The sequence below is a fragment of the Chenopodium album genome, chromosome 26, assembly GCF_948465745.1.
Source record: "Chenopodium album chromosome 26, dcCheAlbu1.1, whole genome shotgun sequence".
NCBI lineage: Eukaryota > Viridiplantae > Streptophyta > Magnoliopsida > Caryophyllales > Amaranthaceae > Chenopodium > Chenopodium album.
The window spans coordinates 11,771,647-11,788,558 of record NC_137859.1 but is presented as its reverse complement, the minus strand read 5'-3'; the positions used below and the strand labels follow the sequence as shown (position 1 = coordinate 11,788,558).

At 33.5% G+C, this 16,912-nt stretch overlaps 1 pseudogene; it reads left to right on the top strand.

The window, feature by feature from the left end:
• Positions 1-869: 869 nt before the first annotated feature.
• On the top strand, positions 870-6,338 carry LOC145616806 (uncharacterized; annotated as a pseudogene).
• Positions 6,339-16,912: the final 10,574 nt, after the last annotated feature.

The following is a 16,912-nucleotide window of genomic DNA, read 5'->3' as shown; positions in this document are numbered from 1 at the left end:
TTGGATCTGGTGACTTGTTACTTTAGACGTACTTTCCTCGTGGGATCGACTCTTACTTGCCCTAGCTATTTGTTAAGGTGATAAGGTTTAATTTTGTGTGCACTTCGACAACACACCAAATTTTGGCGTCGTTGCCGGGGAAAGTTGTTCTCTTTGGTAATCTGTTTTAATTCTAAGTTCCATTGTTTTTATTTAGTTCCTTGTTAGTGTATGATCAATACTCGTTCTACTAATATTGATTTGTTGAAGTTTGATCCAGAAATAGAAAGAACTTTGCGCAGGTTAAGAAAGGAGGCGAAAATTGATTTTGATTGGGATCTTGACAAATTCTTTGAGATGGCGCTGGTTAATCAGACCATTAAGGAACTTGTTGCTCCTGATCTCGAACAGGAACCTCTTGGCATTGTTTTTCCTACCTTGGAAAAACCCTTTAAATTGAATTCTGGTTTTATTAACTTGCTTCCTAAATTTCATGGTCTTAAGGGAGAAGATCCATTAATTCATATAAAGGCATTTTTCATGACTTGTTCTGCACAAAGAACTGAAGGGGTGGAATTTGATGATATTTTGTTAATGGCTTTTCCATTCACTTTGTTAGACTCTGCTAGGGATTGGTTATATCACTTAAAATCAAGATCCATCACTACATGGAAACAATTGCATAAACAATTCCTAGAGGACTTTTTACCAGCTTCTATGATAGGATCCATAAGAAAGAAAATATGTGGAATTCAACAATCTTCTGATGAGACTTTATATGAATATTGGGAACGATTTAGGAGACTTTGTTCTAGTTGTCCTAACACCAAATTAGTGAGCAATTGTTGATTCAATACTTTTATGATGGACTTTTGCCTAATGATAGGAACATGATTGATGCTGCTAGTGGTGGGGCGTTAGTTGACAAAACACCTGAACAAGCAACAAAATTGATTTCCAATATGGCACAAAATTCTCAACGTTATGGAACTAGGAATGATGTTGTGTCTAAGAGAGTCAATGAAGTTGGTGTGCATAATTTAGAGGCTTCTCTTGCTGAAAATTCTAGACAAATTTCACAGTTGACTAATCTTGTTTCTAATCTTGTTTTAGGAACTCGGGTTGCTGTGGTATGTGGAATTTGCAATGATAATACTCACCACACGGATGCATGCCCAACATTGCAGGTTGATGAAGTAAATGCTGTTGGAGGATTTCCTGGAGCACAACAAAGGAAATATGACCCATTTTCTAATACCTATAATGAGGGATGGAGAGATCACCCAAATCTTAGGTATGGGAACAAGGAAAATCCATCAGGTCTTAACCAAAACCAATCTAACTTTAGGCGGACTTATAATGTCCAACAACCTACACATAACCAAGGGTCTAATTCTTCTTCAAACCTAGAGGAACTTGTACGACAGTTAGCTTTGCAAACTGATGCAAGACTTAAAACCTTGGAAACTCAAATTGGACAAATAGCCACCCATGTTAACAGCTCCACTTCCCAAAATTCCAATAAACTTCCATCACAAGCCTTAGTAAACCCGAAAGAAAGTGTCAATGCTGTAACCTTAAGAAATGGAAGAGAATTAGAGGAACCTAAGAAAAAGGAAAGAGTGAACCGTGAGTTAGAACAGGAACAAGTGGTGGAGCCTGCCAAGGAACTTGAACAGGTCCAGGAGCAGGAACATGATTCACCAAATGTTGCACCTAAGAAAAAGGGAATTTCCTTTGATTCCCCTCTTGATTTGGCTAACTATAAATATACTCCTGTTGTTCCTTTTCCTAGCAGGTTAGCAAAATCAAAGAAGGAAGATGCTGATAAGGAAATTTTGGAAACTTTTCGCAAGGTGGAAGTCAATATTCCTTTGCTGGATGCTATCAAGCAAGTTCCTCATTATGCAAAGTTCTTGAAGGAACTTTGTACTTCTAAGAAGAAGTTGACAGGAACTCAAAAGGTAAGTGTGGGGGAGAACGTTTCTGCAGTTCTCCAAAAGAAACTACCTCCCAAATGCAAAGATCCAGGTATGTTTTCTATCCCTTACAAAATTGGAGAAATGAGATTTGAGAGAGCCATGTTAGATTTAGGTGCTTCCATTAATGTCATGCCTAAATCCGTGTATGATTCTTTAAATGTTGGTCCTTTGAAAGAAACTAGTTTAGTAATTCAACTCGCTGATAGAAGTAATGCATATCCTGTAGGAATTTTAGAAGATGTGTTGGTACAAGTTAATGAATTGGTGTTTCCTGCTGATTTTTATATACTTGACATGGGAGATGCGCATGCTATTAATCGTAGGGAAGTTCCTTTACTGTTAGGGAGACCTTTTTTGAAAACTTCTAAAACTAAGATTGATGTGCATGAAGGGAACTTAACTATGGAATTTGATGGTGATATTATAAAATTTAATATATTTGATGCCATGAGATATCCCACTGATGTAGACTCTGTGTGTTCCATTGATACTATTGATTTACTAGCACAAAAGATGTTTGAACTAAACAGGGAGGATGAATTGGAACTCGTGATTCAAGAAAGCTTGGATAGGAATTCTGTTGAGAAACAGGAGATTAACTTCACAGACAAGGAACTCATGGGTGCTGTTAATAGCATCAGTTCCTCGCGTGTATTGAACTATGATGTTCCTGTTGCTGATTTACCTCTTTCTAACGAAAAACTTGTTCCATCTCTTGTGCAGGCACCCGAACTGGAACTCAAAACTTTGCCAGACAATTTAAAATATGTTTTCTTGGGTGATGGGGAAACACTTCCTATCATTATCTCTAATGCATTATCCCCTTCCCAAGAAGAACGATTATTGACTGTCCTTAAGAAATTTAGGGGTGCTTTTGGTTGGACTCTTGCTGATATTAAAGGGATTAGCCCTTCTTTATGTATGCATCGCATTCTTTTTGAGGATAATGTTAAACCTTCTAGGGAGGCTCAACGCCGATTGAATCCCCCTATGATGGAAGTTGTTAAAAAAGAAATTTTAAAATGGCTTGATGTAGGTGTAATCTATCCCATATCTGATTCTAAATGGTTAAGTCCAATACATGTTGTTCCTAAGAAATCTGGTATGACAGTTTTTGAAAATAAACAAGGTGAGCTAGTTCCTACTAGAGTACAAAATGGTTGGAGGGTATGCATTGATTATCGTAAACTTAATGCTGCTACTAGGAAAGATCATTTCCCCCTCCCTTTCATTGATCAAATGTTGGAACGTCTTGCTGGTCAATCTCACTTTTGTTTCTTAGATGGTTATTCAGGTTATACTCGAATTGCTATAGCTCCGGAAGATCAAGAAAAGACCACCTTTACTTGCCCTTTTGGAACTTATGCTTTTAGAAGAATTTCATTTGGTTTGTGCAATGCTCCTGCCACCTTTCAAAGGTGTATGATGAGTAGGGATGGCAATATTAAGTGGATATCCACAAACCCGCTCCACCCGCTATAAATAAATGGACGAAAACCCGAATTAAATGGATGAGAAGCGGGTGACGGATGAAGCGGGTGATGGATCGGATCGGATGTGGATGATACTTTTTTCACCCGCTAACCATCCACCCACCCGTTTAACATATATTATATTTTTTAATCTAAGAATTTTAATAATAAAATATGAAATGTGCAAGAAAATTACTTATTTTTTTTGTTGCAAATTAATTTTTCAAACAATATATTGTTATTGTTTCATTTTGTATTAATAAAATAAAAAAATTATTATACAAATAACCGAAAATTAGAGTTTATGTGAGTTTTTTTCCACTTTAATACTCATCCATTAGTCATCCGCTCCACCCGTTTCATCCGCGGATGATGGACGGACGGATATGGATGATGGGTGAAGCGGATGACGGATGGATGTGGATGGATTGATTAGAGTAATGGATGGATGCGGGTGAAGCTCCACCCGATCCGAATCCGATCCATTGCCATCCCTAATGATGAGCATATTTTCTGAATTTGTAGGAAATAACATGGAGGTTTTCATGGATGACTTTACTGTGCATGGAGATTCTTTTGATATATGCCTAGTTAATTTAAGCATGGTGTTACAAAGGTGCATTGAAACTAACCTTGTCCTTAATTTTGAAAAATTTCAATTCATGGTGGAACAAGGTGTAGTACTTGGTCATATAGTGTCATCTAAAGGATTAGAAGTTGATAAAGCTAAGATAGAAACTATAAGTTCCTTGCCATACCCTACTTGTGTTAAAGATGTTAGATCTTTTTTAGGGCATGCTGGTTTTTATCGTAGATTTATTAAAGATTTTTTAAAAATTGCAACTCCCTTGTGTAATCTTTTGGCCAAGGATGTTGTGTTTAATTTTGATGATCCATGTAAGAAATCTTTTGATACACTAAAGGAACGACTCACGTCGGCTCCTATTTTGCAACCTCCAAACTGGAACTTACCATTTGAAATTATGTGTGATGCAAGTGATACTGCTGTTGGAGCAGTATTAGGGCAAAGGGAAGGTAAGGTTCCAACTGTTATTTCTTATTCTTCGCGTACCCTTGATCCTGCTCAATCTAATTATACCACTACTGAGAAGGAACTTTATGCTATTGTTTTTGCTTTAGAAAAGTTTCGTTCCTACCTACTAGGAACTAAGGTGGTTGTGTATACTGATCATGCTGCACTAAAATATTTATTTGCAAAATCAGTGGCTAAACCTAGATTGATTAGATGGGTTTTATTGTTACAGGAATTTGATTTACAAATCAAAGACAAAAAGGGCGCGGAAAATCAAGTAGCTGACCACTTGAGTCGAATGGTCCAAAAGGAACATACTTTACCTTTAAATGACTCTTTTCCTGATGAACATTTATATGTTGTTTCTGCAGAAGTTCCTTGGTATGCTGATATTGTGAACTACCTGGTTGGAAGGAACTTGCCTTTGGAACTCACAAGATCTCAAAAGGAAAAGATAAAATCAGAGGCTAAGTATTATTTGTGGGATAATCCTAATTTGTGGAAATTTTGTTCTGATCAATGCATTAGGAGATGTGTGAATGACAATGAATTTGAATCTATTTTACGTTTTTGTCATACTTTTGAATGTGGTGGACATTTTGGACCTAGGAGAACAGCACACAAAGTCTTAGAAAGTGGATTATACTGGCCTACCCTTGTTAGAGATGCATATATATTTTGTAGGAATTGTGACCAATGCCAACGTACAAGGAATTTAACTGGTAGGAACCAAATGCCCTTGCAAAATATAGTGGTTTGTGAAATATTTGATGTATGGGGCATTGATTTCATGGGTCATTGATTATGTTTGATGTATGGGTCCCTTTCCCAATTCCTTTGGTTATGTTTACATTCTTGTAGCTGTGGATTATGTGTCTAAATGGGTAGAGGCTAAAGCTACTAGAACTGATGATGCTAAAACTGTGGTAAATTTTGTCAAGAGTCGAATTCTTAATAGGTATGGAACTCCAAAAGCAATCATTAGTGATAGAGGAACACACTTCGCCAATAGTACCCTAGGGAACTTGTTGGCAAAGTATCATGTGACCCATAAGCTTTCCACTGCGTATCATCCCCAAACTAATGGGCAAGCTGAAGTGTCTAATAGAGAGATTAAGTCAATTTTAGAAAAGGTAGTGAGGCCTAATAGGAAGGATTGGAGTCTTAGACTTGATGAGGCTTTATGGGCTTATAGAACTGCTTATAAAACACCCATAGGTATGTCCCCATATCGTCTGGTATTTGGTAAGTCTTGTCACCTTCCTGTTGAGATTGAACATAAATCGTTTTGGGCTATCAAGGAATGTAACATGGACTATGACCTAGCAGGGACTGAGAGAAAGTTGCATCTACAGGAACTTGAGGAACTTCGATTGGAATCATATGAAAATGCTCAGATTTACAAGGATAAAACAAAGTTGTATCATGATAAGATGTTAACCAGAAAAACATTTAATGTTGGTGATAAAGTTTTACTTTTTCAACCCAAATTGAAATTGTTCCCTGGTAAGTTACAATCTAGATGGTTAGGGCCTTTTGTTGTTACTAATGTTTATCCTCATGGTGCAGTAGAGATTTGCAGCTTGGAAACTAGTAAGATTTTGAAGGTCAATGGACATAGATTGAAGCCTTACTATGAAGGAGCTTCTGTGTTCCTCGTAGAGGAACTGGAACTTGAGGATCCAAACTAAGAAGGAACTGTCCAGCCTAGGACACGAAACAAGGGCGCTGCTTGGGAGGCAACCCAAGGATGTTTCTTTTCTCTCTCTTTTATTGCTTTTTTTTATTTGTTTAATAAAATCATGGCTGCTTCTATATGATTTTTTTTATTGCATGTTAAGTTCCTACATTGGGGACAATGTAGAATTTAAGTGTGGGGGGGAGGAACACGAAGACGCATGTTTTTGTAGGATACCACCTCTAAACTTCTTGGAAAGACTAACTCTTGGGAAAGACAATAAATTCTAATCTAATAGTTTTTATTAAAAATTGACATTTTTGAAGTTATGCACAAAAGAATTTCGTCTCTAGCAATTATGACTAATAAAGTGTTTTTGAAATTCGACTTGTAAGCAATTTGGAACACTACTATGTTGACTTAAGATCAGATGTGGTGATGTTGGGAAGGACCTATGCTTATTTAATCCATCTAATTAGTACTTGGTGTTTCCTATGGTGACTTTTCACTGCCCTTGGTTACTGGAGAATTACTTGACTTTCTTGAAATGAGGGAAAAAAGGAAAGAAAAAATGAAAAGTGGATTAGTAATCCCAAAGGTGAGAGAATTGAACCATTGGAAAAAAAAAAAAAAAAAAAAAAAGTAGAGTGATCGTTTCCTGAGATAAAGGAACTAAGGAAAAGCAAATTAAAAAGCCTCAAAAGCAATGGCAAAAAGTAAAGTATCGAGTACTCCTTTGAGATCAATGGGTGGTAAGTGCAATGACATATGAAAGGAACGATCCATGTACTTAGGTAAGTGCCTTTTGTACGAGGAAGCACCAAGGAATCAACTGAAATACTATAATGGTCCAACTTGACTAACCTGATTCTATGGGTCAATACACTTGCACTCGAGCACCTAGATTGCTTGTAAGTCAACTGTGATATGTTTTTGAGATTGCTAAAGCATGGGAGGAAGTTGCATGCATAGCTTGCTAATCTAATAAATAAGTTTGTGAAGCAGTATGGAATAAAAATAAGAAAAATGTTTTAATTTACTGTAGAGTACTTATGAGTGAATGTCTTATACTAGAGGTATGGTGGTATATAGTTTATCTTCTCCTTCTGTTTTATGAGTGCTTTGCTCGAGGACGATCAAAGATCTAAGTGTGGGGGAATTTGATGAGTGTCATTTGTGACACCATTTTATGGTCATGTTCCCTAGATTTTAGGTTAGTTCCTTTAGCATTTTTGTGCTTTTATCTAAGTTTTTGGTATTTTGTGATTTATTTCCTCATTGTGTGTTTTGATAGGTTATTGAGCCATTTTGGATGATAAAAAGATGAACAGAATAAAAGAGCCAATGTCAAATGCGAATGAACATATGCTGTGTTCCTTCGGAGGAACTAGAAGACTGACGCTGACGCAAAGGAACTTACTGGCAGTCCGAGAAATGTCCAGATTCATTGCAGCGTGATATTTGGTTACTTGGAGGATAATTCTTGAATATTTATAGCTGGAAGGAAGATATATTTGATAACAAGAAGATCTTATCATTTAGGAAAAGATTTGGCAAAAGATAGAATTTCACAGATTCTATCTAACTACTTTCCTTATCTTGGATTTATCTTCCATATTTTTAGGGATTTTTCTTGGGGAATAATTCTATCATAATTCTATAAAAACCCCAGAGTTAGTCGTCCAGTAACCATCCATTATTCATTCATATCTCCCTTGTGTTCACGTAGAAGAAACCACCTAGAGGAACTCGACATGTTTTTCTCCAAAAACCCTTCTTCATTGTTCTGTAACATGAGTGAGTAGTTCTTTATGCTCGAGTAATTGAGACAAGTTATTTTGGTTTTAATGATAATTAATTAATGTTTTGGAATATTCTTGAATTACTGTTTTGTTCACATGAATGATGATTTCTTATAAGTAGGTGCGCAACTATTTGTTCGAGTCTGATTTCTATTGCTAATTAATACTACTAAGTCCGTAATTGCTTGGGAATGTTAATAAAGTAGCAGACAATTATAGAGGAGGACGTTCCACTCTATTAATTGAAAAGTAATTCTTGATCGAGGCCAAATCACGTAAGTTCCGGAGTGTTGTGGTTGTCTTAGCTTGATATTTTCCTAGTTTCTAATGCTGTCAACACGTTAAATTCCTTGCTCGTAGTATAGGGGTTATTTGTTGGTTAGGGTTAGTGAAAGTCATACCGAATTTAACCATTAATAAGGGGAAACAGAGGAACTTGTTCCATAACTCAAGTTGTTCCTAAAGGGTTAATTAATGTGTCGATGATTTTACGAAGTTCCATGGCTGGAATCTGATTATCTACTGAGTGTTTTCTCCATTGATGGTTTGTTCTTTAATTATAACTCCTTTTATTATTATATCTTTAGTTATTTTAGATTAGATTTCTCATATCAACACCCCTCCAAATCGTGTTACTCTTGTGGAACTTGGATCTGGTGACTTGTTACTTTAGACGTACTTTCCTCGTGGGATCGACTCTTACTTGCCCTAGCTATTTGTTAAGGTGATAAGGTTTAATTTTGTGTGCACTTCGACAACACACCGACACCGTGGCAGCCATGATCGCTCAATCAAACCCCTTGCCGTCTTTCAATACAGCCAGATCACGTCTCGTTCTTAAGGAAACGCGTCGTGGCACAGATAACTCCACTCCGCCTACTTCTTTTGTCGCACAACAGCAGGGTTCTTCCGATTCTGCATCTTCTCAGCAACAATCTCAGTCCGCCGGCCGAGGCGGTGGCGGTGGCGGCAAGGGCCATGGCGGCGGAAAGCCCAGCCGCGACAAGGGTCGTGGTCGTGGTGGTCAAGGGCGTGGAAATCAGACCAGCCAACAACAACCTCAACAACAGCAATCGGGGCAGCAGTCTTCTAATCCCATAGGCCAACCTTGGGCCCAAAGAGGCTGGCCCAATCAGCAACAATTTTTTTGGCCTCAACAAGGATGGGCAATTCCTCCTGCTCCTTTCCCAACTAATGGAGCGTACCAGCCACGGCCCACTCCTAGCCCAATCCGTGCAGTGTTTGGAGGTCCATTAGACAATCTTAAATAATACGGAGTACTTTTTTTTTACTAACACTGATAATTGCTAATTTGCACAAATCACAAGAAAATCATGGCAGGTCCATTAGAATTAGATTGAAGCAACACCCACGATTAAGAATTGAAAATAAAATGATAGCAAATCAATAGCAGGGGAAGGAAAAAAAAAACTACTTTGTAAATTATTCAACACTGAATTGGTAGTGGGTTAGAATTTTAGAACATGATTGATTATTAAGGTCAGGCTTTTTTTTTCAACATTTTCTAAAATAAAAATTCAATGTTACCTTTATCAACAGTTCATATTAGTTAAAATAAATAGACATGATTGCTAAACACAACCTCTAGTTACTACTATACACAATTTTATTGTGGCCATTTGAAAACTGTCCTAAAAAAAATGACCATATTTATAAATAGTTATTTCGTTAAATATTATGTGGAACTTTTTTATATCTCGCAAATTATATCCAATAGTTGAACACATTGAAATTTTTTTATCTCACAAAATGGTCTGTTCACTTCAGGTTAATTTCAGTTTAGTTCAGCTCCAATCAGTTCAGTTCAATTTTATTCAGCTCGTAATTTCCTTCTCTCATAAATATTTATTTCACTTCAGTTCGGTTTAGTTCAGCTCCAATCAATTTAGTTTAGTTTAGTTCATTTCAGCTCAATTCAGTAAATGTAAACAGACCCTTATAGTAAAACTATTAATCGATGAATTCTGATGTGTATACTAAAATCATTTTCTACAAACATAATGCTATATATATATATATATATATATATATATATATATATATATATATATATATATATATATATATATATATATATATATATATATATAGGGAGAGGCTCATGTGAGAACACCTCTCTTATATGAGAACACTTTATATGTGAGAATAATTTATAACCATTGGATTAAACAAGATCCAACGCTCTACATCTTCCCTGGTCAAAATAATGGCAATATTGTAAATTTTAGATTGTATATAAGAAAAATTAAAAAAATTGTCCAGCTTTTTCTCCCTCTAGAAATTAAACCAGCTCTTCCCTTTCTCTCTCTTCTTTCCCCAAAAATTTCTGAACGAACACTGGTTTGATCGATCTTAATGTAAGATATCTTTGAATTTCTACTTGAATCTACAAATATTGTTAGGTATTTGCTATTTTAACTATTTTTCCTTTGATATTTGGCTTCAATGTTCAAATTTTTGTATTGAATAAGGTTTTTGTGATTTTGTTGAAACCCTAGAAATCGCAAATTCTTCATCAAATGGATTCAATCTAAGCTATTACTACTTATGAACGAAGGATGTAAGTATCAATTTATTGATTTTGGGCATTTTACTTTGTTTTTATGTGAATTTTGGTAGTATCAATTTAAATTGAAGGATAATAATATTGGTGCTCTAAAGCTAAGCTCTTGAATCTGTTAGTTTATGGGAAATTGATTGTTTATTTTGGGATGTTTACTTATTGGATTTAATGGATCAATAATGTGATTATGATGTATTTCTCTCTCTTCTTCATTATCATCATTGTTTATAATCGGCAATAGTATTCTTGATGTTTGATTTTTTGCAAATTTAGAAATCACTTTTAGATGCTCATAACACGTTTGATAAAATGCCAAGCTGAAATTTAACTGCATGTTGCGTGTATGATTATGTAAATCAATATTGTTGTTTTGACTATCTTAGCTTAGATTAGCAAGTGTAACCTTGTTTTTAATCTTTGTTTTAAGCTTCTAACATATTTTTTTTTTCAAATAGAGACGGTGATGAAGCACTTGTCAAAAAGAAAAAAAGTGATGGTGATGATGAAGCTGTAAAAATTGATGATCAGTGGTCTAGAAGTCCAATTGTGGAGTCATCTTTACTAAAAGCTATAAACAATGATCAAATTCAAAGGTTGGTTATCATCCATGGATACTGTTCAAGTTTTTATGAATGTTAGATATGTTCTAAAATTTTACTCATATGTTTTTTTTTTTTTTGAGATTAAATTTTACTCATATGTTCTAAAACTTTACTTAAATGTTCTAAATTTAATTCAATTCTAATTTTAATTCTTATTTTATTCACATTTTATGTTTTCTACTAGAATTTTGTTGAGTATGCAGTATATATACATTCTAGTTCAATTGTTAATTTTTGCTAGAACTTTATATATGTCTAAATTTTTTACCCATATGTTCTAAATTTTTATACATATGTTCTAAATTTTTATACATATGTTCTAAATTTAAACTCATAAGTTCCAAAATGTATAATGTAAGTAGCAGATTTAATTGAATCATGTAAGTTGTGTAAATCTATTTTTTTTTTTTTAATAATGGTGTAAAAAGTGGGATAGCGGATACCAAAGTCTAATCAATCAATCAATCAATCAAAGCCTTAATCCCAAAAGTGGGGTCGGCTAACATGAACCAAATTTGATTATTCCGTGTAGTCATCAACATAAATCTTTCTCCTCCATCCCTTACGATCCAAAACTTCATCCTCACGTAAATCCATGCACTTCATATCCTTCCTCACTCCTTCCAACCAAGTCATCTTTGTGCAGATTGATCAAATGAAGAAATTAAGGGTGGATTTTTGTGCTAAAATATTATCACACAAGGAAAATGAGCTACATCATGAGATTACTTCAAGATCACGGAAATGGGCGAAAGAAAATAATTTGTAATAAAATTTTAGAAATAGCATGTAGAATTTTATATAGTATAATTATACTAAAACTATTTTTCTGAAAGGTTGTATTCGAATATATAAGTTTGTCTTGTCTTTCTTGTGATCTACTTCATTGTTATGCATGCAAGAATATAAAAATACAATTTATTATATATTAATACTCATATGTTCCAAATTTTTACCCATATACTATAAATATTAATGTGAAAATATATAATGTTATATAAATTTTTATGTTCTAAATTGCTATTTAGAAATCCCCTTAGAACAAAAATATAGCATGTTATTGTAAAATATTAGTCATATGTTCTAATTTTTTTACCCATAAGCCCATAAGTTCTAAATTTTTATAAATATGTTCTAAATTCTTACTCATATGTTCTAAAATTTTAGCCTTATGTTCTAAACTATATGTTTATATATGTTTTAAATTATAACTCATATTTTTTATATTAAAACTCATATATTCCATTTTTTTACTCATATCCTCCCACCCAAATGCATCTGAATGAAATTTAAAGTCATGCAGCACACCCTCCCACCAATTTAAATCATTATGGTCTAAATTTTTAATTTTGAAATCCCATCGAAAACATACAAAACACATAAATTAAAAAATAGTACTCATGTATTCAAGAACTAAGAATTTAAGTGATAAATTTTAATCATATGGTCTAAATTAAAATTTTGAAATCGCATCGAAAACATACAACACACATGATTACTAATTATAACTCATATGTTCTAAATTTTTAGTCATATGTTCTAAATTTTTTGTCATATGTTCTAAACTTCAATACATACGAAGTATATGTATTAAATTCAAACTATAATCATTTTTATACTACAAAAAAGTGTTATTCAATACACAAATTCAAAAAAAATGTTATAAAATCATTAAGTAACATCTAACTTTCTTTGGACAATTTTGAATATCATGGTGACTCAATTCCCCACAACCTATGCTAGTAGCATTATTTTCAACATTACTTCTTGCATTCCTCTTAGCTTCCAAATTTAGCCTCAATCCTTGAAGATTAATCACAAGGTCTTTGATATCTTCATCATCGCCCTCTGCCAAACTAACACAATCATGTTTTGAACAACCACTCAAATGATTCAATATCTTCCTTTGCTATGAAACCAACCGCAAAAGTGATGCAACTCTTGTGATGATCAACCCTTGTAAATGGAGTAAATGCCATGTTGTACTTGTTTAGAACAAGAAGATCAAATTTCATTACACAAGAAATATAGCAGTACCTATTTAGAACATGTAAATAAAAATTTAGAACATATGAGTAAAAATTTAGAACACGTGATTAAATATTTAGAACATATGATTTAATATTTAGAACACATGATTAACTCAGAACAGAAGGCACTATTTAGAGAATAGATTTAAGGCTGAAGTTTACTTAATTATTTAGAGCATAAAGGTAATGAGTTTATAAAACATAATTTGGACCATTAGACTAAAACTTTATAACATTAAAAAAAAATTTACAACATGTGAATGAAATTTAGAACATATGATAAAAAATTTTAGAACACGTGATTAAATATTTAGAACATATGATTTGAACAGAAGACTAATTTTTAAGAGCTTAATTTCAATAATGAAGTTTATTTAATTGTAATCGGAACATAAGAATCACTATTAAGAACATTTGAATGAAGAGTTAGTTGTTAAAGCTTATGAGCATATAAAACATAATTTGGAACATTAGACTAAAAATTTAGAACATTAGAAACAATTTTTAGAACATTTGAATAACAATCTTAGATCATGTAAGTTTTTTAGAAAAAACAATTTAAGATTTAGAACATATGAGTATGAAATTAGAACAATATTTATAATAATTAATTCAAAGTGTACATGCAAATTTGATTTAAAACAAAGAGATTTTTTATATATAGAGCATAAATTCAAGACTAAAGTTTACCTAATTAAGATGTTTGTTCTAAATTTTTACTTATATGTTCTAATTTATGACTCATACGTTCTACATTGTTATTTAGACACCCCCTTAGAAAAATAAGAACATGTTCCAAAATTTTACTCATTTGTTCTAAATTATTTATCAAATGCTCTAAATTATTCATCAAATTTTACTCATCTACATCCTCAGTTATTACTTTCCCTTGCTTTTCTAACATGTTCTAAATTTGTACATACATGTTAGAAAATTTTCAACAATGTTCTACGATTTTTGTTCATCCATAATTTTCAACCTAATATTATGAACCTGCAAAAATTCAGATTACAAATTTCAAATGAAACACTGATAGTCTGATAATATACACAAATTCAATCCAAACAATCAAGAACAATAAATTTAACCTAATAAAATTGAAAACATATTTTTGATTGTAAGAATCAAATTTAAATCAAAAATTCGAAAATAAGACGGAAATTCGAAAAAAAACGCATATAAATCGCAAAAATTGAACAGATTCCGAAAATTGAACATAAATCAAACATAAAACGAACAAACTTGAGCATAAAAATGCCAAAATCAGGGAAAAAATTGTGAAAAAACTAAGAAAAATTGCATAAAAATCGAAGCAAAAAATCGCTTAAAAAATTGGGAAAAATCGCATTAAAATGATCAAACAAATCACAGCAAAAATCATAAGAATATAATGAGTAGAAAGAATTGAATCATAAGAATTGAATTACTTACCTAAGAACAAGAGGAGAGAGAAAGTCAAGCTTTATGGAGAGAGAGAAGCTGGTAATTTGAGCATGGGTTTGGAGGATGAGTTGAATGTGTGGGTAGGAAGGGTTTTATTTGAGCGTAAATTTACACTTTTGCCATTACTCTTGGAGTGTTCTCAGCTGTTGGATCTTGTTCTATTTAATGGTTGTGATGTATTCTCATATATGATAGATTTCTCATATAAAGACCTATTCTCACCGGATCCCTCCCCTATATATATATATATATATATATATATATATATATATATATATATATATATATATATATATATATATATATATATATATATATATATTGGTGCTCACGAGGGGCTAAGCCCCGAGAAAAAAACAAAAACTAGACAGAAATAAAACGTGGCAAAGCCACTCCTACAATATCATCATGCAAGATACGTCCTAACTCTGTAGGGGGGAATTGAATCAACTGAATGTTGTTGTTCTGGACAACACCTTGATTTGCTAGCCAATCTGCTGCCCTATTTGCTTCTCGATACACATGTTTGATTTGCACTTGCCAAGTTACATCTTCCATTAGCTGCTGACACTTCTGAATTATATGATAACCTTGGCCTCGATGAACAACTTGGTTATTAAGGGCTGCTACTACGCACTGGCTATTTATCTGAACTTGCAATTTAGCAGCCCTCATTCTTTTAGCTAGCTCCAAGCCATACTCTACTGCTTTCAGTTCAGCAATAAAAGCACTACATATACCAATTTTGATTGAATATGCGTGAAGCATTCTGCCTGAATAGTCCCTTATTGATTTTGGCACACCCTCAATTGATTTTGGCACACCCCTATGTGAGAGTACAGTTTTTTATGCTCTTCTCACACAGGGATGTGCCAAAATCAATTAAGGGTGTGCCAAAATCATTTTCCATAAAAATGCGACCAATTAGAGCAATAGCAAGCCCCACTAAACTTAATCACATCTTGCAGGATAGTGCCATAATCATAGGAATATAACGTAGAACTACTTTGCCTAATTTTCAATGTAATTATTAGACACAAGTTGACACATTCACCTACCTCTTTCCAAAAGACTCCAATCGTTATGCATGATTGAAGCGCGCAAGGGGAAAAAATTATACCAGTAGATTCTTTTTTATTTTTATTTGTTTATTTTTATTTTTTTGGAGGGAGGGGGGACGCTTGGTAAAATGATTAGCGTTATGACAAAATTATATATGTGTATGTCCATTACCATTACTTCAATTCATTAGTTAATATTCTAGTTGGAACCTACCTGCCAAATTTTCTAGTTGAAATTATTAAATTGGTAGTACTATTAAATTTTTTTACAATTTTATTGTATTTTTTTAAAAAAAAAATTAATAGGGAGTTGTTTTCAAAACACGCGCTTTAATTGGTAAATCGTGACAAAATTTCTTTTTTAATAATTTAATATCATTATCCTTATAATCTTTTAATTTGACAATTAGCAACGGACAGATCTTTTCAGTGTGAAATATATATATTTATATATATATATATATATATATATATATATATATATAGTAGCCCTCAAACATGATGCAAATATAAAGCAACTGTAATTTCAAAGACAAATTAGTACTCCAACAACAAGCCTCGACACTGGAAATAAACAAATTTTTAGACCAACAACAAAAGAGAAGGGAATGAAACACTGAGAAGCGACGCAACAACACTGAGAATATCCCTGGTTATTTCCCTCAAAGAACTAAACCTTAAGAGGTAGGAATTCTGGTCTTTCATTGATGGGTTGTTCGGGTTTGAATTCGGGTTGCTGGGTTTTCTCCGTGACGGAAAAGGGCATGAAACAATGGGGACGAAGGTGGTGGTGGCGGTCGAGACGCCAGAGATCGGCGGAGAGGAGGATGAAATGGGAGGGGATGGCTGTACGTGTGCTTATAATCGGACTCACGTGAAACGGTCTCACACAAAACCTTCTCCATTTTTATTTATTTACTTTGCAATTGTTGAGTTTTCTAGTAATACATCTACTACTACTACGTAGATAATTTGGCTTGTGCCCGATCAGGCAGGTGAGTCTGATAGACAGGACATAGTCATGTTGCCTTTTTGCAGGTAATTTGGCTTGTGATATTCATAGATATATATACAAGTTGGTTTGCACTAATTTCCAAAAGTTTACACATTTATCACAAATGAGCAAAACTTACAAAAGACTGTTTTTCAATATTGTCATATTATAATCAATTGTACTAGGTTGTAAGGTGCAAGAGTTGAAAAAAATAAATAAATAAAAAATCACTAAGGCCCTGTTCTTTTGAGC